This window comes from Hydra vulgaris, chromosome 01 (assembly GCF_038396675.1).
Source record: "Hydra vulgaris chromosome 01, alternate assembly HydraT2T_AEP".
Taxonomy (NCBI): Eukaryota; Metazoa; Cnidaria; class Hydrozoa; order Anthoathecata; family Hydridae; genus Hydra; species Hydra vulgaris.
The window spans coordinates 63,131,208-63,155,598 of record NC_088920.1 but is presented as its reverse complement, the minus strand read 5'-3'; the positions used below and the strand labels follow the sequence as shown (position 1 = coordinate 63,155,598).

General features: G+C 26.4%; 1 long non-coding RNA gene across 1 annotated transcript; it reads right to left on the bottom strand.

Annotated features, from left to right (window-relative positions):
- Window positions 1-13,322: 13,322 nt before the first annotated feature.
- Window positions 13,323-16,177, bottom strand: LOC136074931 (uncharacterized). The gene is made up of 2 exons (XR_010635569.1): window positions 16,135-16,177; window positions 13,323-13,657 (listed from the first exon to the last, which is right to left on the bottom strand). It is a non-coding gene; the product is annotated as an uncharacterized LOC136074931 (long non-coding RNA).
- Between the last annotated feature and the right edge of the window lie 8,214 nt (window positions 16,178-24,391).

Below are 24,391 nucleotides of genomic sequence, written 5' to 3'. Positions count from 1 at the left end.
TCCTGAAACATGCTATTTCTCAAATATGCTTTGATTAACTTTTTTCGCTAAAAAAATTTTCTGCACTAGCAACAGCGACAGGTATTGTTATCAATAGCAATATTGCTGTTTACAACCGAAAAAATACACTCCATAAAACAGTATTCGATGAGCAGTGTATTTATTAAATCTTATTGTTGTCGTTTCTGTGATACCATTTTTAATAAAGGACTTCATTTATTGTTTGGATTTGAAAACTTATTTAAAATTATCCACGTAAATTTAATGCAATAGTTAGTTTTATCTGAGCTCTTTACTTGAATTTAAATCTAAAATTAATAATCGTTCTAAAATTAATAAATTTTTCACTATAAAACTAAAGAGCGTAATTATATAACTAGTAAAGATATAATTTATGAAGACCATTTTGTTGCTTTTAATTTTTTAAATGTTGTTTCAAATCTTATCTTTTAATAGTGTTACCAAAAAAAGAGTAAATTTTTGTAAAATTGTAAAAAACTCGTTTACTTCTCTAAAACGAGAAACTGTGTCATTTATAATAAGGTTTAAATTGTGATTCGCGTAATAAACCAGTTGTGAATATGGCTGATTTTTTTATTTTATTTTTAACTTCGTTATAAATGCCACTCCATCATATTAGCTCCGTCATATCCTTGACCATGCCAGTTTTTAACTCAACTTCTTAAGCAATAATAGTTACTGATTGGTTAAACCTACTGCCAAATGAATCTTTACTTCATAAAAAACCAATATTTAAAAATTGTATTAATAAAATGTTTATTTAATCTTTATTTGACAAGTCAGCATTATCAAATAGTATCCTGTTCACGAACTATGTGAACGTATCAAATAATTAAACTTAATGAGTCTATTTTAGAAACGTTTTAAGTTGTCAACAATAAGAAAATAAAAAGGTAGATTCAAATATAGCAGCCGTGGTGTAGTATTTAGAGTTCTGGCTTCGGAACTGGAGGCCCAAGATTCAAAGTCTGCTCTAGCCATATATGCATTATTGCTAAGAAAGGAGGCGTAAACTTCCTGGTTAAATGGTACTCCAGGGTATTTTGTGATAAGACCCTTTTCTTATATAAGGCCTTTGTTCACATATTCGTTGTTTTATAAAACATTTATTTTTATATCTCCTATTATAAGTAAACCTCTTTTTTTTTTTACTTTTGATAACTACATATTTCATGTAATTTGGAAATTGAACAATGTTATGCTTTATAGCATGTGAAAACTAAAAAGTATTTGGACGAAGTGTTAGTCATTTCTATTGGACGAAGTGTTAATCATTTCTATTGGACGAAGTGTTAGTCATTTCTATTGGACGAAGTGTTAATCATTTCTATTGCGAGCATCTTACGTCAGATTTTAATAGATTTTAAATAGATTTAAATAGATTTTAAACTTAATGTTGGTTTCCATTTTTCTGCCTGACTTTTTTTTTTCGATCCTTTTTACAATTAGAACTGAGACTTGAAACAATACTATTACGATTGTCTTGAAGAAAAATTATGACAGAAATATTTCATCACATTTTACGCTGAATGTTTAAATTATTTCATTAATATATATTTTATTTGTGTCAATGTTGAAATAGTTTGAAAAATATGCAACGGTTTTCTAAATCCTATACTATGACTAGAAAAATTTGACGACTGCTATTTATCATTGAAAGTAAAGAAAAGGCGCCTTCAATGACATACTTAACTTTGAAGCTTCATTATTCAGTATCCAGAAGATCAATAATAAAAGTTTTGATATGGATGCATTCCTCGTTACATGTAGAAAATAATAACCCTTGGAGTTTTCATTAGTTTTTATTTTAAATTTATTCCTTTTTTAAAAAAAAGCACAAGTATGCTATTATAGGCAACCACTTTTCCTATGATTATTGTTCCCTCAGAAAAGCCACAAAGTACTCGGAACTATCCTAATTTACCATTTCACGCAACATTGTAAAGTTTTGCACAGCAGCATTGTCAAGTTTTGCGCATGCGCATAGGATATATTGCGTTTTATGTATTTTTTAGGACCAAAAAAGAAACTTTTGGAGCATCGCTTCCTTTTTACTTTACTTAAAAATAAATTTTTCTTACAAAAAAAAAAAGGTTTTCCCAATTCGTCATTTTCGCAACACACCCAACTCGTCAGTATGCCATTATAGGAAAAAGTCATCATTTTCATTAAAACAAGCCGTATCTGCTTTGTTTAAAAGATAAAATTAAAGTAAGTATTCTATTAAATGCACAAAACTTGGATATAGAATGTATGAAAATTCTTTTTCTGCGCAGTTTATAATAAAATCTCAATCTTAAATATATGAAGGGAATAAAACTACAACAGCACATCCCAAAATCAATTTTTGTTGATTATAAAACAATATTTGTGCACAAGGACCGTATTTTTACTAAAACTAATATGAAGTCAGTATAGTCATGTAGATCATGTTTTCACCAAAACCAATTTTTATGGAAATATGACCTGTATTCCATCATTGGCGCCATGCCGTCATAGGCGCCGTTCCCCTATATTAAATAGGAGTTGTTGAGATATTAACTAATTCCATGAACTCTGTGCGAGACTTTTGCTTTTTCTGTTTCGTGCGCAATTCTGTTTAAAACTTATTATTTAATAGCAAAATTATTTAATAGCAATTAATACAGATTGAATATTTTATAGATAAGAATTTTACGATGAGAACTTCACGCAAAACGTGAACGGACGTGCTTTTGTAAACTAAATTAAAAAAGCTAAATTAATGACCTATTAGACATTCACGAGAATACTTTATTAAAAGTGCGTAACGAGAAGTTTGATAAAATGGAAAATAAGCTATTAACTCTTCGAGAAGAAAATACAAAACTAAAAAAAGAAACTAATGAACTAAGGAAATCGGCGGAGTTTCTTTGCGAGAAATATGAATCAATTGTTCAAGAACTTTCTGAATGAAAATAAACTTATTATCAAATCAAAATGATATAACAAACGTTGTTGTCAACGACAAACTAGCTGAGTTCGAAGACAGGAGCAGAAGAAATAACCTAAGATTTAAGGGAATTGAAGAAGACGAAAATGAAACGTGGGAATTGAGCGGGGAAAAGATTCAAAATGTTTTAAAGACAAAACTTGGATTTAAAAGTAATGTTGAATTTGGTTGGCGCACAGGGCGAGGAAAAATAGTAGTGATGGAGAAAAGAACGAAATTTTAACTGAACATAGTTATCCAACGCAGTTGGATAACTATATTTAGTTAAAATTGTGGAACGATTGATTAACGTAAACGAAGACTACAGCGAAAGAACTTTAAAATTGCAAAAACATTTATGTATAGAAGCAAAAGATTTTAGAGCCAAAGGTAAATATGCTAAAGTCGTATAAATATGCTAAAGTCGTATAAACTTGCAACTCGCGACTTTTAAGAAATTTTTTTATTTTAGAGTTATTGATTTTATCTTTATTATTTTTTTTTTATAAATTTTTATTTGTTTTAAATACTAAAATAGCTTCAAATCGCTCAAAGAATTTTGATATTTTTAAAATCAATGATTTTATACTTAACAAAGAGTTCGATCCGGATCTAAGTTAATTTAGTGAAACCATAGTCATAAGAATACATAGTCTGGAAACACGGACCGTTTCCATTGTTTTTCGATTTTAACTTGAAAACTTCACAACGACCCGGCAAACCTGCACAAGTTTAAAAAATGGCATTTTTTAACAGCGATTTCGAGATAAATAGTGATTTGGAATGTTTGTTTGACGTGGTTGAAGGAGGATTTTTGAACAATGACATTAATTTAATTACAGATATAGATTCTATTGTTTCTGATATTGATATTTATAGAGATAATGTTGAACAGCATGCATGCATTCAGTGTCCCAAAGTTTACAAGACAATTAGAGGTTTAAAGAGACACATTGCATCGAAGCATTTTAGAGAGTTTTGAAATAAATTCTTCCAAAATGTATAATACGGAGAACTCTTCTAATGCATTGTCACCACTAAAGCTGAAAGCATAGTTGAAGAATGTGCAAGTTTATTGCAAATGGACATGTGACTGCCATTTGATATAAGAAAACAGTTCTCATGCGAGAAATTTAGTTATTCATTAAATGATGCTGAAAATCTTTGGCAAAAGTTAAAACCAATAATAGAACAATTTAAAGGCAATAGTGATTTATTTTATCAAGATTATTATGGATTGTTGAGCGAAAATCTACTAGCTTCACACTTCAGCGATCTAGCTTTGAGTAATACACTCACTGAAATGTCTTCTCTTATATTAAACAATTTTTCTGATATAAAACCAAATACTATTGAATAACTAAATAACTACTAAATAACCTAAACACTACTAAATAAACTAAAATTTTCTAAAAAAAACACACTTAAAGAAAGGTAACATATTTTATCATGTTTTGCTCACTATAGTTGGCAAGAGTAAGTGTATATATATATATATATATATATATATATATATATATATATATATATATATATATATATATATATATATATATACATATATAGTTATATATATATAGTTTCCCTAAAAATAAAATGTCATTGTTTTCGTTGAAAGAGGTTACACACCCCATGAACCTTGATTACACCTTAGTTCCCTAATAAAAGTTGTTTTTTTTCTCAAAAAGTATATCAAACAGGGTCTCAAAAGAACCAGAATTTTATACAAAATTTAGAAATAATTGAAAAAAATCAATTTTTTTTAAACCAAAAATTATTAAGATCAAAATTATTAATAATTTTGTGACATTTAGTAGCAATATCTTTTTAAAAAGATTTTCATAAGGAAGAATAAAAATATTTTTTTAATAATTAAAAAGAGCTATTTATAGAAAAGAATTGTTTCTTTTTGCACCTCAATAACCTTACTCGGATGGGGCAATTTTCCGTTGCTTCGGTACTGGCTGAGCCAATAAAGTAAAATTTTATTGAAATGAATTAATTTTAGTTACGTTAAAGATATTCTTATGACTGTAGTGACAAAGTATTTCATCACTACATAGTCACACAAGTGATGAAGTACTTCATCGCTTTCATTTAACATATATTTTTTCAAAGCAAACTTTGATCACACCTGCGACCGTCGGTCACAGTCCTCCTTTATTTACTTATAAATAACTATGCAAGCAAATAGAAAACAAGCAAAAGTTATTCCAAGTGAATTAAAATTATAAGTATTGATCTTGTTTATTTTAAATGTTTACTATACCTGAGGCGGATTTAGTATAAGGCGTGGGGGGCAAGCTGACCACCATGCCCCCTACAACAGTCAAACCGCGCCCCCTAAAATATTCAAAAAAATAATTTTCCTTTTAAATAACCCTCAGGAGGGGGTCCAAAATCAGTAGTTTAACTTACTTGAACTTGATGGAAGCCCGCCAATTTATTTTAATAAAATATGCCAATCGTATTTTGTTTAGAAATATTTTTTGAAGAAAAACACAATGCCTTTATACTAATTCATTTATAGATACCATTATAAATGACAAATAATGCTTTTAAAACTTTGTGGTTATGAAAATAACCTTTTTTTTTCAATTAATAAATGTGAAAAAGCAGAACTTAAAGTTGGTTTGTAATTTGAATTAACTTTGAACTATTTTTTTTTCTTTTCGGTAAAGGATTATTTTCAATATCCATGATATTATTGTTAGTAGATTGAATGTTACCAGTAATTGGACGAACTGAAAATTGTGACTTGATTGTATTGTCATTGTAGCCAAAATCTTTGATAGATGGATTATCTTTTCTGCGACCAATTGCACGTTGTCTTCCAAAATAGTTTTCAAGGTCATCTTGGCAGAATCTTTCAGAAAATACAAATCGAACACCATTTTCAAGTAAAAATTTAACAACTTCTTTAAATGAATGTACTGTAATTTGCAAACCTTCATAAGTTTGAGAAGAAATAAACATTTTTGATTTGAGCTCTCATCAAAACTTCCTTCTCGTTGATCTATAGATTCTTTCCACAATTTAAAATAGAAGAGGAAGTTATCTAACCAATCAAATCTTGAATCATCTACTGATTCATAAGGTTTTAAAAATGACTTTCTTTTTGTTATATGCTCAACACTGTTCTTTACATTCAAACAATCAAAAAACATATCCATCATTAAACAAAATTCTGCAGTTCTAGCAGCTTCTGGTGGTCCAAACTGCTTTAAAACATTTCCTACCCTTTCGTTCAATACTTGGGATGCAAGACGTACCCTCATCACAGAATATGGTGTTAAGTTTACATGATCGCTTGTTAGTTTAGGAACAAGTTTTAAACCTCTTTCTAAATCAGAATTGTAAAATGTTGAAATATGATTCCAAAGAAGAAAAAATCCACTATTCCACATGTAGCGTGATTTACATCCAGAACCAGAATTACTTAGACAGTTTCGAGAAGATGAGGTACATCTGCAAAGAAAAAGATGAATCTATTATCATTACTAAATAAGTTTTTAGTGCGATATATAATTTTTTTCCCTGAGCCACCATCTAATTTCTTATGCATTTTGAAAAACTTCCTATTTGGAGATGCACTATCCGCAGTTGCAGCTATGACTTTCAAATTTATACTCTCCAGATAACACACTGCTTTCCAAAATATTGGCATAAGTTGTGTCGATGTTACTCTAGTTGTGGCAAATGTTGCTAGACTATAGGAAAGTGGGTTTACTATACTTTTAACATGAAAAACTAAAACATAAGAGGCTAGCTCTCTCACATTTTTAAGTGTTGCATAGTTAGTTTGAATATCTCCTAAATCTACAAATCCAATTAACTCACCAGAGTATTTATCCCAAACCAAATCTTCTTGAACTTTCATTTCATCAAACAGAATTGTAACAAATCGTTCAGAACTAGAGAAGTTAGAAGTTTTATTTGCAAGATCATTAATGACTTGAGGATTAAAACCTCTTGAAGCATGTATATAATTTTTGTAGTCTCTCAAGGTGCGTAAACTTGGAAGAACTAAAAATCCTGAACCAGTCTTACTATCAAAACGCAAATCAGAATATGCTGACGAAGATTTAGCTGCTAAATTGAGACAAAATTTTATTATCATTGGATGATATTTAACACTACAGGGGCTAGAAGCTTTAATATACTTTTGCTGCTCATTCCAAAATAGTTTCATGAAGTTTCATGGAATATTTTTTCGATTAAAACCAGAGTACAATGTTTTAAGGTCTTGATCAAGTTCTAAATTAACTTTTTCACTTTCCATATTCAAAACTGTTTTCATATGTTCAATTTGATTTTCCAACTGTTTGCATTTTAAACGATGTTGTTGCAAACTTAATTTAATTTGTTCGGTGGAGGTAAATTTAAGAGGAGCATTTAGCTTTGCAGGTTGGTTTAAAGTTTTATTTTTATTATTTACTTCATAATTAGTTTTAAGTTGCAAAGAATGGCATGAATAAGAACAACTCTGGGATTTTATTAAAATATTACAATTAAGTGAACGATAAAACTCATCTTGATTTAATCGAGGTTTAAGAGGAAGTTGCTTAAAAAGCAAATAGTTAAATTTTTTAGCTATAACATGCTTTTCAAATTTAAAGTTTTGGTTGATTAAGTCTAAACTTTTTACTTCAACAGCAGGACAATGAACAAGAGATTCAATATGACTTATAAATTTTGATAAAGAAACATTTAAAAAAGATCCTTTATATTGAAGGTACAAAAGATGATCTATTGGTAACATCCAACCAAAAATTCTTACACAATAGTCTAGCAACTCGTCGACATAAATTTCATACTTTTGTAAAATATGTTCTGGAGAATTACAAGTAATTACTATAAATCTAACATCCAAAGAAATTTTCCAACAATCATCAAGAGAGAGCTTTAAAATACGTTTTGTAAAATCATCAAAAGATTTGTAACATGACGTTGTAGTTCGAGAAATTAACTCTTGCGTCACTAAAAACTCCTCACGTTTTGTAATGGATATTGAACTTCGCTGTGATTGATTACTTTTCTTAGGGAGATTTAGAGTTGGCAATGCTCCATCCTTTAAAATTTTTCGAGATGAGTAAACCCAAAATTGATCTACAGTAAAGTGAAGCTCGCAAATATAAAGGTTGAAGGAATCAATTCGTTTTTTCAAAGAATCATCGATGAGTCTGTCTCTAGTAATTACGTTAATAAGCTCATCACTCCATTTCTTATTTGCATCATTAGTTGGAGTAGGAACTTTGAAAATGCTGATACCTTTGTGTCTTCTTGAAGTTGAACAACCAAATATTGCACAATTTTCACCAGGCATATCAAAAAAATCAATTTCAATAAAAATAGAAAGACAACTTAAAAAAATAACAGGCAACCGCTAACAACAACAATCTTTTTGTGCAGGTTCGGAAGTCCGGAAACGAGAAAAAACAGTATGAAAGAGTTAAAACAATGCGCTATTGTTCGCTTCCAAACTATATCTTTCTTATAACTATACTATGGTGAAACAGATGCTTTTCAATGCAACTGCTGCTATTTTTATAATTTTGGAATAAAAGAATTTTTTGAGCGTGATAAATTTAATGCCATTTACATAAATAAAAGAAGTTTTAAAAAAATTTTGAAAATCTTTGCAATATTTTTGAGAAAAATCTAACTATTTTTAGTGTAATATCCCAACTGGAACCTGGTGTAGTTCTGATGACTCAAATTTAGATAATAATTTTAAAATACCGGGCTATAATTTGATTTCATTAGGGCGGAAAACAAATAAACGCGGCGGTGGTTTAACTATTTATGTAAAGGAAAACCTATGGTATTATATTAGGTATGACAAGAGTATTTCTGACGTCAATATAGAGGTTTTAACGATTGAAATATTGATCAATAATACTAAAAACATTGTGATTAGCTGTTGTTATCGCCCAACTACTGGCGAATTTAAAACATTTAGTACATTTTTACATGATGATGTTATAAATAAAAGCAACCACGAAACGGAATTACTTTACATATTAGGCGATCTGAATTTAAATGGCTTTGAGTATCACGTCAAAAAAGACATTAATGGGTTTTATAATGACATATTTAAATATGGAGCAGTTCATCTAACAAACAAACCAACTAAATTACTCAAACAACAACTTCCTTAATTGATAACATTATACCAAACGATATTTTTAATAATTCGTTTTAAAAAGGCATTATTAAAAGTAACATATCTGATCATTTCCCTATTTTCTTTTCAATAGATATTTATGCGAAAATTTGATATAATAAAAAAAAAATCTTTTGAAAAACGAATTTTTTATAATAAAAACCTAGAATCTTTTAAATATCAACTTTCTTTAGTTATTTGGGACATTATTAACTTTTTTGTAGACATTAATTTAATATATAAATCTTTTTTTATAATTTTTTACGAAATTTATGACATCAATTTTCCAAAAGTAGAAATAAATTACAAACATAAAAAATTAAATCGCTATGGATTACTAAGGGTATTCTAACATCTTCTAAAGTTAAACAAAAACTTTATATTAAATATTTAATATCAAAAACAACTGAGAGTAAGACCATTTATAAAAATAACGTAAGACTATTTGAACGCCTAAGGAAAAATCCAAAATAAATAAACTACACTAATTTACTTGAAAAATACAAATTAAACTCAAAACGCACTTGGCAACTAATAAACGAAATTACTGGTAACACTAAAAAAACATCGCTTATTAAAGTAGATGATCATTTTTTTCTTGATCAAAAAACATTTGCTTCCGAATTTAATAAATATTTTGTAACTGTAGGACCAAACCTAGCCAAAAAAATTCCAAACCCTAAAAATTTAATAAAGGCAACATTGAACCTCTAAACTCGTATCTAAATTTTTTTGATTTGTCTTTTGAAGAGTTTGAAAGTGCTTTTGAATTGTAAAAGTCAAATAAAGCAGTTGGTCTAGATGATATCAATGAGAATGTTATTATAAACTGCTTTGACGTTTGAAAAGGCATACTTTTCCAAATTTTTAAATGCTCTATTATACACGGAGTTTTTCCTGATAATTTAAAAATAGGAAAAATTATTCCTATATTTAAAGAAGGAGAAAAAACTAATGTAAAACACTTTCGTCAAATTTCTATCCTCTCTGTTTTTTCTAAAGTTTTAGGATAAACTTTGTACAACAGAATTTACAATCACCTTTTATCAAACAAGTTATTATATAACATGCAATATGGATTTAAAAATACTAATTTAACAGAGCATGCTATTATTCAGCTTACAAGAATTACATCAGACTCATTTAATAATTCTAAGTTCACAAAGGGAATATTTATTGATTTAGCAAAAACGTTTGATACCTTTGATCATAAAGTTCTTGCTTGAAAAATAAAATATAAATCGTATAAATATTATCGCATAACAGGTAATGTTTTAAAATTGTTGAAAAGTTATTTAACTAATCGTAAACAATTTTGATTACGCCATTGAAACATTTTCTTCAAATGTTTAAACTTATTTTCATATACAAACTTGAATATGAAAATAAGTTAAAAAAATTATTGTTCTGGGCGCTAACGTCCACGACTTAAAACTTCTTAATTTCTATAGAATATCTGTTAATTTCTATAAAAATTTCTATGGAACATTTTTTTCTACTTGTTTTTTATAGAAAAAAAGTTTTATATCAATTTATATAGAAATTAATAGTTATTCTATAGAAATCCCATAGAAATTTCTAAGAATTTCTATATTATTACTTCTGTACCCCTAAAAAAAAACCTTGAACATTTAACTTTTATAACTATCCAATATTATTAATACTTGTTTGCAAATAAGAAGTATTTTAGAGCAAAATAAAAGAAAGAATCAAGAAGTAAAAATAATGATGGTAAAACTAAAAGATGAAAAAAGAATTTTAATCAATTAAAGATAATTTAACACAATTTAAAGTAAAAAGTAGAGCTGGAGGTGGTACAGAAATATGTTATTTAATTTGCAAAGAAAATATAAGGATCCGCCGCATAACATTAGATCATGTGTCGTAAATGCAGGTCCCGGTGTGGTTGCACAAGAAGTGCACTATTGGTAAATGCATGTCCCGGGGTTTTGTAACTTTAAAAATTTATTTGTAATTTTTCATGGTTTTAATAATAAAAAAACGAAATAATAATTTTAAAAGACTGTTGTTGTATTAGGTTGCAATGAAAAGTTCATGAAATCTCCAAAGGAAGACTCGATTATGTGTTACAATTGTAAAGCCTGGCGAAAGTGAGCATATCCTTAATTAATTAATAAATAAAAAACAAAGTAATTCCAAACAAAAAAGTTTTGTTTTTGCCCTAAATTTTTATTTTAAAACAAGATTTATTTAAATTGCTTTTGAGGGTTTGTAACTGAATAGTTAGACTAAATGATAAGCAATAAATATGATTAGTTTTAAACAATTGATGTCTTTAATTTGGAAATCAGATATTTAGAGAATCACGCTTTCATAAATCTTCAAAAAAAAACAAGCTTTAAACTTGGCCCAGGACTTAAAATTATTTTTGCTAAAAAATACTTATTTTATTGATTTGCAAGAAAGACAAAAATATGAGTGTACCATAGTGTTTTCTGCCAATGTTTTGACCTCAAATCATATTTAAAAGTTCATAAAGTTAAGTGCTTATTTTTGCGTACATAGATTAAAACTTTTGTAACCAAAACCAAATATTTTTTCAAAGTATTATACTGACAGCAAAATAACTAAATAATTTTTAATTCAGAATTCTTTAACATTCAATATATCATTTTTATTCTATACCATGTTTGTGATAATTTTTTATAATTTGAACGATGATTTTCATCGTTCACGATGCACGATGATTTTCATTGTATAGCAAACCATTAATTTTTTCGGGTTTTACAATGATAAGTTAAAAAAAAAAAAAAAAGATGGAGGAGGTACCAAGATACTTTAAACGACCCCAAAGCCCCTTGTTTGCGCAATTTAAAAACGTCTTTAAATATATATACAAATATTAATTTTAATAAAGTTTAATTACACGATATAAATGTGCATGGCATAAAGGTTATTGTATAGGACAACAACGGTGGAGACTTGTTTTTGTTTTAATAACGAATCAAATAAAGATAGACTTTACTAGGGCTCTTTGTTTCCAGACCTTAGCCATTCTAATTTTTAAAATTTTAGCCTCCTCCTTTGGCATAGGTATAAATACGTGGAAATGTCCTATCTGGAACATAAACAAATTACAAGGGCGTCCATGCATGTGTGTGCATAGAGGAAAACTATACCCTTTACTCCCTGCCATGCATCTTTTTATGTTGGCAAACAAGGATCTTTATTCAGAAATTTAACTTTTTTATTAATTAGCTCATTAATTGCGATAACTATAATATAAATATAATAATAAATATAAATAATAAATATAATATAAATTTGTGTAAAAAGTATTTAAAAAGCGCGAATCTAATACAAATTTTTTTTTTTTTTTATAAAACTTTCAAAGTTCAATTTCTTATTACAAAATTATCAAAGTTTAATCAAATCAAAAACTTATGACTTTATCTAAAATATAGTACGATAATATTTGAAAAGAAATTGATAATAAAATAAAAAAATTTATTATTTTATTTGCTAATTTAAAGAAAAATTAATAAACATAAAATATAAAAGTATACATAAAATATTTAACAAGTATTTATTAACGATATTATTTAAAAAATCATATAATAATAACATAATAATTAAAAAATGAAAATATAATATTTAAAGAAAATACAATAATAAATTATGTACCGTAATTTATCATTATACAAGTATAAGATCATTTATAATAATACTAAAAAAAAAAAAAAAAAAATTAAAATTTATATACCATAATAATAGTTATATGTAATAATTTATATTATAATTATAACTATTAATATATTTGAAAACGAATTATTTTATGATATTTCATTCAGAAAAATTTAAACTTTTAAATATTAAATCTAATTAACAAGTAAAATTAATTTGTATATTTAAAAACATTTTTATCATAAAATAATAAATTAAATATTTCATTGGTTATTTATAATTATAGTTTTTATTTAATATATTTAAGTTATTGGATATTTTATGGTGTTGTAAACTTTTTTAATTCAACGAGGTGGTGAAAACATTCACCACGGTACTCGATCTTAAACCTCTTGATATTTGAACAACAAATCCATTCATAAATTTATTTAATAAAATTAATTCTTCACAAAGATTAATCCACGGAAGAAAATTCTCTTCAAAATCTTTTTTGGTTATTAAATAACATGAGATCCACATCTTCAACTTTTCAATCTTAACTTTCGGTTTCCATCCTTTGAAATTAATTGGACAATAAAAGGTGAAATCGCGAACATTAGTTGAACATTGTATTAAAAGTTTTTTTTCTTCATCACTTAAAATACTTTTATCAACATCTAACGACCACAACTTTCTTCCAGATTTTAAGTAATGATTTATGAAATAATTTTCGCAAGAAGTTAAGTAAGAAGTTTTTCCATCGTCAATCGAAATAATCCACCATTGTTGATCAACAACTGATTCTATTTCATCAGTAAATGATGATTGACTTTCATAAAAACATTCAATGAATAAATCATAGTTATCACGCTCATCTTCACTTTTAATTAGACAACCTAAAGTAAAATTAAATATTAATTATAAAAATAAACAAATAAATAATTAAAATAATCAAAATTATAACTCTTACATTATAATATTCTATATGTTCATACATATAAGTTTTATAAATTTAATGATTGAATAAAAAATCAAATACAATTTTTTATTTTTATTAAATATATTATATATTACATAATAACATTATATACATAAATTAATATTAAATTAAAATGATACATAAAAAAAATAATAATAAATTAAGAAACTTTTAAATAAAATAATTCTTAAAAAAATTATAAAATTATAGACAATTTTTTAATTTTGTTAATTTAAACATTTTATCACACTTTTAAAACAAAATATAAGTTAAATATAAGTTATAAATTAAAACAAAATATTTTATTTAAACAAGTGAATGTTTTTTATAAATCAAATTTCTAAAGAAATTTTGTATAAAGAATGTTTGTTGATTCGATTTCGACGTTGATTAAAAAACTTGACGAATCTATTTCACTTTTAATTATTTGTTTATAAACAAAAAACACTTTACGACTTCTTCTCAGTATCTCAGCGTAGACAAACATTTATGTTTATTAGTTATGCAATGCAATTTTTAAGAACAGAAGTTATACAAATATGTTATAAATACTAAAGCAATTTTTTTCTAATACTTTAATAAATTTTTATAATAGATCTAATAAACTTTTTTAATAACCAGAAGTGCTACAAAATTGATTGAATCCATTTTGAAACAACATTTTGAATGCAATAAAATTAAAATGAACATTTCAGGTTACTTACGACTAAAAGTAATAACACTAGAGTGTTATTACTTTAGTAGTCGTAACTTTAATGTTTTGTTTATTATACCTTTCGTTAACAAATTTAAGTTAATTTGCCACTTGAAAACAAAGTACACGGTTTTGCGTTAACTACAATTTCGAAGACAGATTTTTTTTTCCAGATTTCCCAAATCGCGATTACTTAATCCAACCCTTAATATATATATATATATATATATATATATATATATATATATATATATATATATATATATATATATATATATATATATATATATATATATATATATATATATATATATATATATATATATATATATATATATATATATATATATATATATATATATATATATATACTTTCATTGCTTTAATGTTTATATACTTTTATTGTTTTTATGTTTAATTGCTTTTAAATTACTTATGCCAATAAAAAATCAATTTTTTTTTAGTGCTAATCACTTTGCTCAGGATGAGCGCTGGTGCACACTTTCAATGAAATTTTAAAAATATCTTCTTGAGTAAAATATGTCATGCAAGTCTTTAATTAGACTGAGCAAATAAAGTCTAAACAGAAGTCAATAATTTCATCATTAAAACATAGCTACAAAATGTAATATTTATAATATATAAAAACAAGCAACAAACATACCTAAGAAAAACCGATAATCAATTAAATTTAAAATTTACCACAAAATCGCATCAAATGACATATTGTTTTTAAAAAAATATGTCATTTGATGCTGTTTTAAAAAATAAATCTATGTAACAATCATTTCAACGTAAACAAGAAAACTATTTCTCATTCACAGCTCTTTCATAAAACATTAATTGTCTGAAACTTTTTGCAAAAGAAACACAGGTTCTTACCAAAATATTAAACATAGACAAACTGTCAATTTACAATAGAAATAGTACCATATGGTACAAATGTTGTAAACATTTAGAACGAAAAAAAATCGATTAAAAATAGTCGCTTGAAAATGAAATTGAATAATACCTTAGTATGTTATAAAATTAGTATGACATAGATACGTACATACCTTTACCATTATGTACTAGTTTTTTGCATACAAAAACATGGCAAACATTTTTTAAAGTAAAAAGTTTGTGAAAACAATGCTTTCCACGCGACGAAAACGATTTTTTTGCAGCGAAGAGTTTTTGTGGCGAGGTGATGTGTTAACTTATAATTCATAAAAGAAGAATATTTTTTAAGGTTTATAAATATGCATTTTTTTTGCACTAGTAGCGTTTTAAAGGCAGGTTGATTTCTTTTTTAACATATTTATTTTTCTACATCTATTTTTGATCTACCTTTTAACCTAAAAAAAACTTATTCTTTCATACTCAATTATCGTATTTTCCAAGAGAATACTTATATTATATTTTCATATGTTGAAAAAATAAAAAAAATAAATAAAAATAAACGCTTACAAAACTTCAAATTCGTGAAAGCTATATTTTCAAGTTGGAATATTCTTGTAAAAAATTTTCATACTCAAATGGAGATGAAGCGATATAAAATCGATCGTTTTTATAAAATATTTCACCATACTTATTATCATTAACTCTTTACAAAAGCAGTCGTCGTAAGTTATTGTTTTGTAACAATATAAGTTTAGTTTTAAAACATAAACTTTTTTAATAAAAACAAATGAATGAATATAAAACTTAAAAATACTTACAAATTTTAAGAAGTTTTGTTACCAGTGTAACACAATGAATTCGTAAAACTTTTTAAATAAAAAAAAAACGTTAGATTTTATAAACTTAAACTCGATAATCGAACTTTAAAAAATCTTTTCACAAATTCGAACAAAATTTGAACCAACCGTTTAGTTTTATGGAATGAAATCGTAAGTATCGCAACCGTTTTTATGAAAGTCTAATAAATGTAAAATATGTCGATAATGTACCTCCATATCGCTTACAAGTTAAAGAAACATACATTAATTAAACATTCATAAGTTAACTGAACCAAATCTAATCTAAGTATGCCTTTCCAGGTCTCAAGAAGATTTTTTATATTTTCTGAAAAGAATTTTTGAAATTTTTTTACTCAGTTTTATTAGATTAATTATGGTATACTTATAGCGTTTAAAGATAGTAGTTAGTTTAATTATATTTGAAATGAAAATATTCGAGGCTTCTCCATAAGGCTTGGATCGCGTTAAAAACCTAATAACATGTCGAATATATTTTCGTTGAAGAACATAAATTATTAATTTTATTGATGTGAAATAAATAAAACGAAAATAAAAAATTAAAAAAATAGATTTCAGTTACCGTTATTTTTTTTCTTACGTCATTAACATAATTAAAAAGCAACAAAAGAAAGAGTGAAACGCGTTTTAGTTCGCTTCGTTTAAAGTAAAACTATAAATGAAGCGAACATAAAGTTATAAAATAAATAATTTCATAAAAAAAAATTTTATTATATAAACTTAACGAATACAAGCAAACAATACATATATAAAAAAGATACTTCAATTTATTGTTTTCATGATGTTAAATCAGTTTTTAACCTGTTATCGTAATTTTTTTTCAATATAATCATACTTCCAAACTCTATAAATTAAAAGATAACGCAAGGATCACAACAAGTCAACACTTTTGAAAGCTTAATTTAACAAAGACACCGTCTTTTTTTTTAAATTAAAGCCAAAAATTTATCTGCCCTTCTCATTTTGCTTGTTTAAACTTTTGATGACAAACTCAAATCATGTAATAATTTTTATGGAGTGTTGACATAAAAGTTGCTTTTATTAAGTGTCAACACAATCGGTTACAATTTTAAAAATGTTAAACTTTGTTTACCGTTATGTTAAAAAATCCCAAGAATATTGATAATTATTGTAGGTATCCCATCAGTTTTATAAGACGCAGTGGTCCTTTCCGGCGATCTATGGTTGCAAAAGTATTACCCCACAATATAAGGAACTGAAATTCATATATAGGTAAAACGTTGTTGTATATGTAAAATACAAGAACGACTTTGGTTAGTTATGGTAGTAGAGTAATTTCATGGCAATTGTCGTAAGTAGGGTGCACTTTTACTGTCTTCAGGTAATAAGATTAAAACTTGGAATTCCCTAAGTGCCATGGTTTCAATATTCTACAGTTATTTTCTTAGAAATGAAATCTGTGTTCATCTGGCAAAACACTTATATTTCTTAAAATGTCTTTATTTGTCAAGAACTGTAACTTTAGTATTTATTTTACATTTGTTACATTTTAAGATTAAGATATGATGATTTTTATTTTGCTATGTTAAATTATCGTTTCTTAGAAATATTAAGCAGTGTAAATTTTGTATATTTTTAATTCATATTTAAAAACATATTTAAATGTTAAAAATAACATTTTATAACATTTGTTTTATTTTCTGGGGAGTAATTTTAAATCAAACCGATTTTAGTTTTATTTTTTTAAATTACTAGTATGTAAAAAAACTCGTCTAAACCAGAATCCTGAAAATATAAATATAACAATGCATTTGCAAAAAAGGTATTTAATTTAATGTTTAAAAAAAAGAAAACACTGTAACCAATATTTTTTTAAAATTTTATTACATTTTTATAACATGTAAAAACAAATTTTTGCCTATAAGTCTTCAGCTGCTCTAAGCAAGGCTAAAACTGATTGGGAAAAACTGTCACTAGATTTTGGCTATTGTCTCCTTAAACAAGTCATTAAAGGGTTAGAGCTTATAAGAAGTAGATGTAACATGACTTCCACATTTTCTTTTCTGAAAAGTTTTCTTGCATAGAACTCACTGTAATTTCGAATGTCTTTATTTCTATGCTCCTGAGCCTCTTCTGACAGTTTACCAAATGGTAGGATGACTTCTTTTATAATGAAGCTTCCATGCATCAAAAATTTGTGTACATTTTGCGGCATTTAGTACCAAGAGTATTCTTGAATGTGCAAATCAGCAGTTTGCATGGTAAAATTTTCAAAAGCTGGTATATTTATTGCAAACCCCTAGCTACGGAGAATTGAACCAAATCTTTCTATAAGAGATTTATTTACCCCTGTAGCTTGTGAGGCTCTGCGTTGTAAAAAAAGTACGAGCCACATTCCCTGTATTGCTGAAAGCCACAGTCTTGTTTTGGTAAATCAACTAATGTATTCAATTCTCTTCTTAAATTTTCTTGTACTACCTTTTTTTTTTCTTTCTGTTACATCTTTCTGTGTTTTCTCAATTCTCCAATTTTTAATATCAAAACGGTATGATATATTGAGGACACATTCCATGCATTTAATCCAAGCACGTAAACTTGATAGTCCTAATTAACGAGCATTTTTATTTATTGGTATGCTTGCACTGCTTCTAGATTGTTTATTATTTTTGGTAATGCACCTCAAATATGACAATTTTGAGCAGCTGTATTGGAAAGAGTGCTGCAAGTTTTACCATCGATCATCGTTAGTGAAAACGTCGATTTATTTTAAATTGTACTCCTTCTACAATAACCTTACTGGGGCTCAGATCCTGTATTTCTTTTTTAATATTATCAACTTGTTGTGTTACAAAATCAGGTGTTTCTTTGGGAAACATTATTTTGATGGGACGATAATATTTTGTTGATGAAGGTACAAGATTATTCCACAGAATCAAATCACATGACTCACTTATTGTCGAAGCAGTCAATATAAGGGGAACCATAGATACAAAATAAACGCTCAAATTGTCACGATAGTGACAATTTGAGCCCACTTGAATAAAATACTTAGTTTTTGGAATCAAAATCCTGTAACCTTGCTTTTACAACATCTCTCTGTGCACTCAAAAGTCTTTGAACCGTGTGGTTCACTAATGATTTTAAAGAAACTTTGGCAGATATTTCAGTAATTTTGATGTAATCGGGATAACATTGCTTCTTCGCCTCCAACAAACAATTGTATGGTGGGTAAATGACAGCGTTAAGCGATTTAGAGGTATGTTGAATATCGATGTTTTGATTCTTTGTAAACTGATTATCGACAAAGAGAGCTAACGCACTCTCTGCTGTCATTTTTATGGGAGCCTTACTGTCAGTGAAAATACGTTTTTTTAACTTTGGTAGCCAGTATTGGCTATAGTTGGCTAACAGTCGGCTTAACGTGCCAACCATTAACCGACTATTTACCGCTAGTTTTTGAATTTCCCGTAAGTAAGTTTTATAAAGGCATTTTAAAGTTTAGTAGCGTGGTCAAAGTGTATAGTGTGAAGCAATTTATCATTTAGTTTCTTTCAAACTCTTTTTACCTTTTAATAAAACAGTTACGCTGGTAACAGTTACATTTGTCCATTATTTCTTGATATTTGTTAAAGTTTAAAAAAGTTAAAAAACAGCTAAAGTTTATACGTTCACGTGTTTTTTCTGTATGCATATGTATATCATATATATATATATATATATATATATATATATATATATATATATATATATATATATATATATATATATATATATATATATATATACACACATACACATATATACATATATTATATACATATCATATATACATATATTATAATAACTTATATTATTAATATAAATTATATAATTAATATAATTTGTAATATAAAACATGCATACATATAAATAACAAAATATAATAATATATCAATACATAAAATATAAATACAAAAATTAGGCATACATATAACATGCATATATATAACCCATGCATACATGTAAATTATATGCATGTTTTATATATTCAATATTTTTTGTTTTTTTTTTTGTTTGTAATTTTTACATCCATTTTTCCACACTAAAACTGAAAGAGTTGAAGCAATGTTTTACAACCGGATGCCCTTCCTGTCGTCAGGAAGGGCATCCGGGTTGTAATCATATATACATAGATTATAATAGTTTATACTTCATGTTAACGTCATGGCGTTAACATTAAAGCTTTTTTTAATTGAATTAAAAAAATTAATGAACTCAAGTTTCTATTTTAATTTGAAATATTTACCAGTTTTTATCAGATGTTATATTTGTGATACACCGGCCAGAGGTTTTTTAAAATGTATAAAGGCATTTAATTCAAAAGAAGGTTGTGAGAAATGTGTTCAGAAAGGACAATGGGCTGGGAGAATGGTTTCCCCTGGTACAAATGCAACACTCAGAACTGATGAATCATTTAGACTGAAGGTTCACCCAAAACACCATAAACATGAAATTGAATCCCCGCTTAGCGACCTCAAAGTTGGCTTAGTTTCACAATTTGCTTTAGACCCAATGCATTTAATTCATCTAGGAGTAACTAGACGGTTGTTATTTTTATTAAAAAATGGAACAAAGTACTGCAGGAAATTAATATCATCAAAGCAACTGTGCAATTTAAATGAGTATCTTTGCGAATTAAAATATCATTGGCCTATCGATTTCAACAGAAAACCTCGACCATTTTCTGAAATAGAAAGGTGGAAGACCACAAAATATCGGCAGTTTTTGCTTTTTATCATGCCAGTAATATTCAAAAAATGTTTATGTGATGCAAAGTACAATATGATTAATTTATACTTTGTGGCCATAACTATTCTTGCTAGAGAAGATTTGTATTCAAAATACATTGGTTATGCAGATAAATTATTACTTTTATTTGTCAAAGATAATTTATTGTTTCCAATGTACATAACCTTATACATGTAGCAGAAGAAGTTAGAAGATTTGGTCCTTTAGATAAGTTTTCAACTTTTATATTTGAGAATTATTTGCAAGTTTTAAAGAGGCTCGTCAAAAATTCAACTAACCCGTTGCAGCAAATATACAACCACCATTTGGAAACTGACAATTTTCTTATTTCCTCACCAGTTGCAATTACGGAAACCAAACTTATTCACAACAAAAAAACATTAAATGATTCATTTTTTAAAGCTACCCATAATGGGACTACACTTCCTATAAACAATAAAGATAATTTTGTCCTTCTTAAAGATAAATCAGTTGTAACAATAGATTACTTTAAATAAGAGGGTGACCAGTCAATTACTATTATCTGTAGAAAGTTTTGTAATTCAATTCCAATGTTTACATATCCATGTTCTTCTGAAAAGCTTTCAATATATGTTTTCAGTCCAATAAAACAAAATGCACCTCAGTATACTTATAATACTGATAAGATTCATATGAAAGGAGTTGTACTTCCTCTGCAGAAAAATGTTGTGCTTATACCACTGAGTTCTCATAAATAATATTTTTTATTAGTAAAACATAAAATCAAATAAAAATATTTAATATAAAATCAAACAAAAATATATAATATAAAAATCCAATAAAAATGTATAATATAAAAATCCAATAAAAATGTATAACATAAAAATCAAATAAAAATATATAACATAAAAATCTAATAAAAGTATATAATATAAAAATCCAATAAAAATATATAACATAAAAATCAAATAAAAATATATAACATAAAAATCAAATAAATGTATATAATATAAAAATCAAATAAAAATATTAAATGTAAAAATCTAATAAAAAATATTTAATGTAAAATTCAAATATTGATTATAAAAATCTATAACATGAAATCAAATTTAAAAAAAATACTAACCAAACAAACTGAAATCAAACAAACAAACTTATAACTCCTATACAGGGAAGATTTTACGAATATTTTTTTTATGCTCAAGTCAAGTATTTATTGGATCAGTTGCAAGTATTTATTACATTCCACTCAGGTTTAAGCTCAGGTTTAAACTCAAGTAATAAACTCAGGTTTAAGCTCAAGTAATCAATAAAAACTCAGGTTTAAGCTCAAGTAATAAACTCAGGTTTAAGCTCAAGTCAAGTATTTATTGGATCAGTTGCAAGTATTTATTACATTTCGTTATTACATACAGGATACTATATGATATTTTTTGTCATAAGTCTTCATTTGGTATTAAAAGACAAGTAATTGGGGACACTTATTTTTTTTAGGTTTCACACACACACACTCACATATATATATATATATATATATATATATATATATATATATATATATATATATATATATATATATATATATATATATATATATATATATAAATTCATTTTGTGCATTTAATTTCTTATATATCAAGGTCTTATCAAGTAGTTGAATTCCGAGCATTAAGGAAAAACCAATTATCTGCGGTAGCGGTAGTGCCTAGGAACTGGATTCATTTAAAGGAAGATCAATTGTTTTGCTTGTGGCCACATGGCTACTCCAAAAAACAAGTTTAGGGGTTTATTAAAACCAAGTCATTTTTAAATAAAAACGATTGCAAAGAATACATCAACAATATTTTAGGACAATTTAGTATGTTTTTTTATTATTTGTTTACATTTTACTTTTTCAGATAATTTTTATGCATAGTGTGTATTATTAACAATTACTACCAAATATTATATATAATAATTAATATATAATATTATAATTTATATTACATAATATTTTAACATAATTTTTGAAATCTTTTTATGTTAGGGGCGGTTCAAATAATACGTGTCAATCTTAGGGGTATTGGAAAGTTTCACCAATATCGTGTGTTATTTGCCTATTATTTTCAATATTGTGTGTTAACGCCCCTTATTTTCAATAAAAAGTAATATTGGAAATGCTGCAAAAATTTTGTGCAATATTTTCAAAGTTAACATAATTAGAGAAAAATTATTTTTGTTTTCTATTAAAAATTTATTTTATTGATTTATAAACTTGAGAGGGATAATGTCCTGTTGTTGTGAAAATTAGAGTTTTTTAAACTTTTAAAATGTGATTCTAATTATTAATTAAATAAATTATATAAAGTAGGAAATATTGACTTATCTAAAATATTCTTACGATTTGTTGTAAAACGTTTTTACATTAAAATTGTTTTCACAGTGTCCTTTAGTTTCCTGGAAATTGCCAAATATTAACAATTATTTTCAGAGAGTTATGAAACTGCTTGTCATCTTGCTCAAACTCTTGAAGAAGAATCTGAAGTAGCCTTAACTGATGGGACTTCTTCTGAATGGTATGTCTTTATACTATCTATATAAGTTTTTTTTTTTTTAATTTAAAATTATAAGTTTATATTTTTTAGTATATGTTTAATACAAGGTCTATCAAATCAAATCCTGGAAGGTGTTTGAAATCAAATTCTGTGCTTCCACCATTCCCTGATGAATCTGATGATGAGAGAGATTCAATGGTTAATATTACTGGAGGTAACAAAAATTGTTATTTTATTTAATGTTTTAATGTTCAATTTAGATCCTATTTTTAAAACTGTATACATGTTTTGTTAGTTGCGTTGTTTTCCGGGAATAAAAGTGGAGCAGGAAGGTATGTCTTTATACTATCTATATAAGTTGTTTTGTTTTTTATTTAAAATTTTAAGTTTATTTTTTTTAATATATGTTTATATATGTTTAATACAAGGTCTATCAAATCAAATCCTGGAAGGTGTTTGATTTGATAGACCTTGGTTAATCAAATTCTGTGCTTCCACCATTCCCTGATGAATCCGATGATGAGAGAGGTTCAGCATTTAATAATACTGGAGGTAAAAAATAGTGTAATTTTAATGTTTTAATGTTCAATTTAAATCCCATTTTTAAAATTGTATACATGTTTTGTTAGTTGCATCGTTTTCAGGCAATGCGGATTTTAGGAGTGGATCAGAAGGTATGTCTTTATACAATCTACATAAACTGTTTTTTTATTAGTATTTTTAAATGAAAATTTACATATAATATATAAATATATATATATATATATATATTTTTTAAGGGGCATCAACTTCTAAAAACAATGAAAAAACTGTTCAAGATTTTTTGGATCAGGAAGGTAACGGTTGATTCAGAAGTTATCGGACAAATCCTAATTTCATTATTTGAGCGTAATAATTAGTTTTTGTGGTTTTATGTGCAGGCATAAACGTTCTATAAAATATAAACTTTATTATTTGAAACACAACTATTTAAA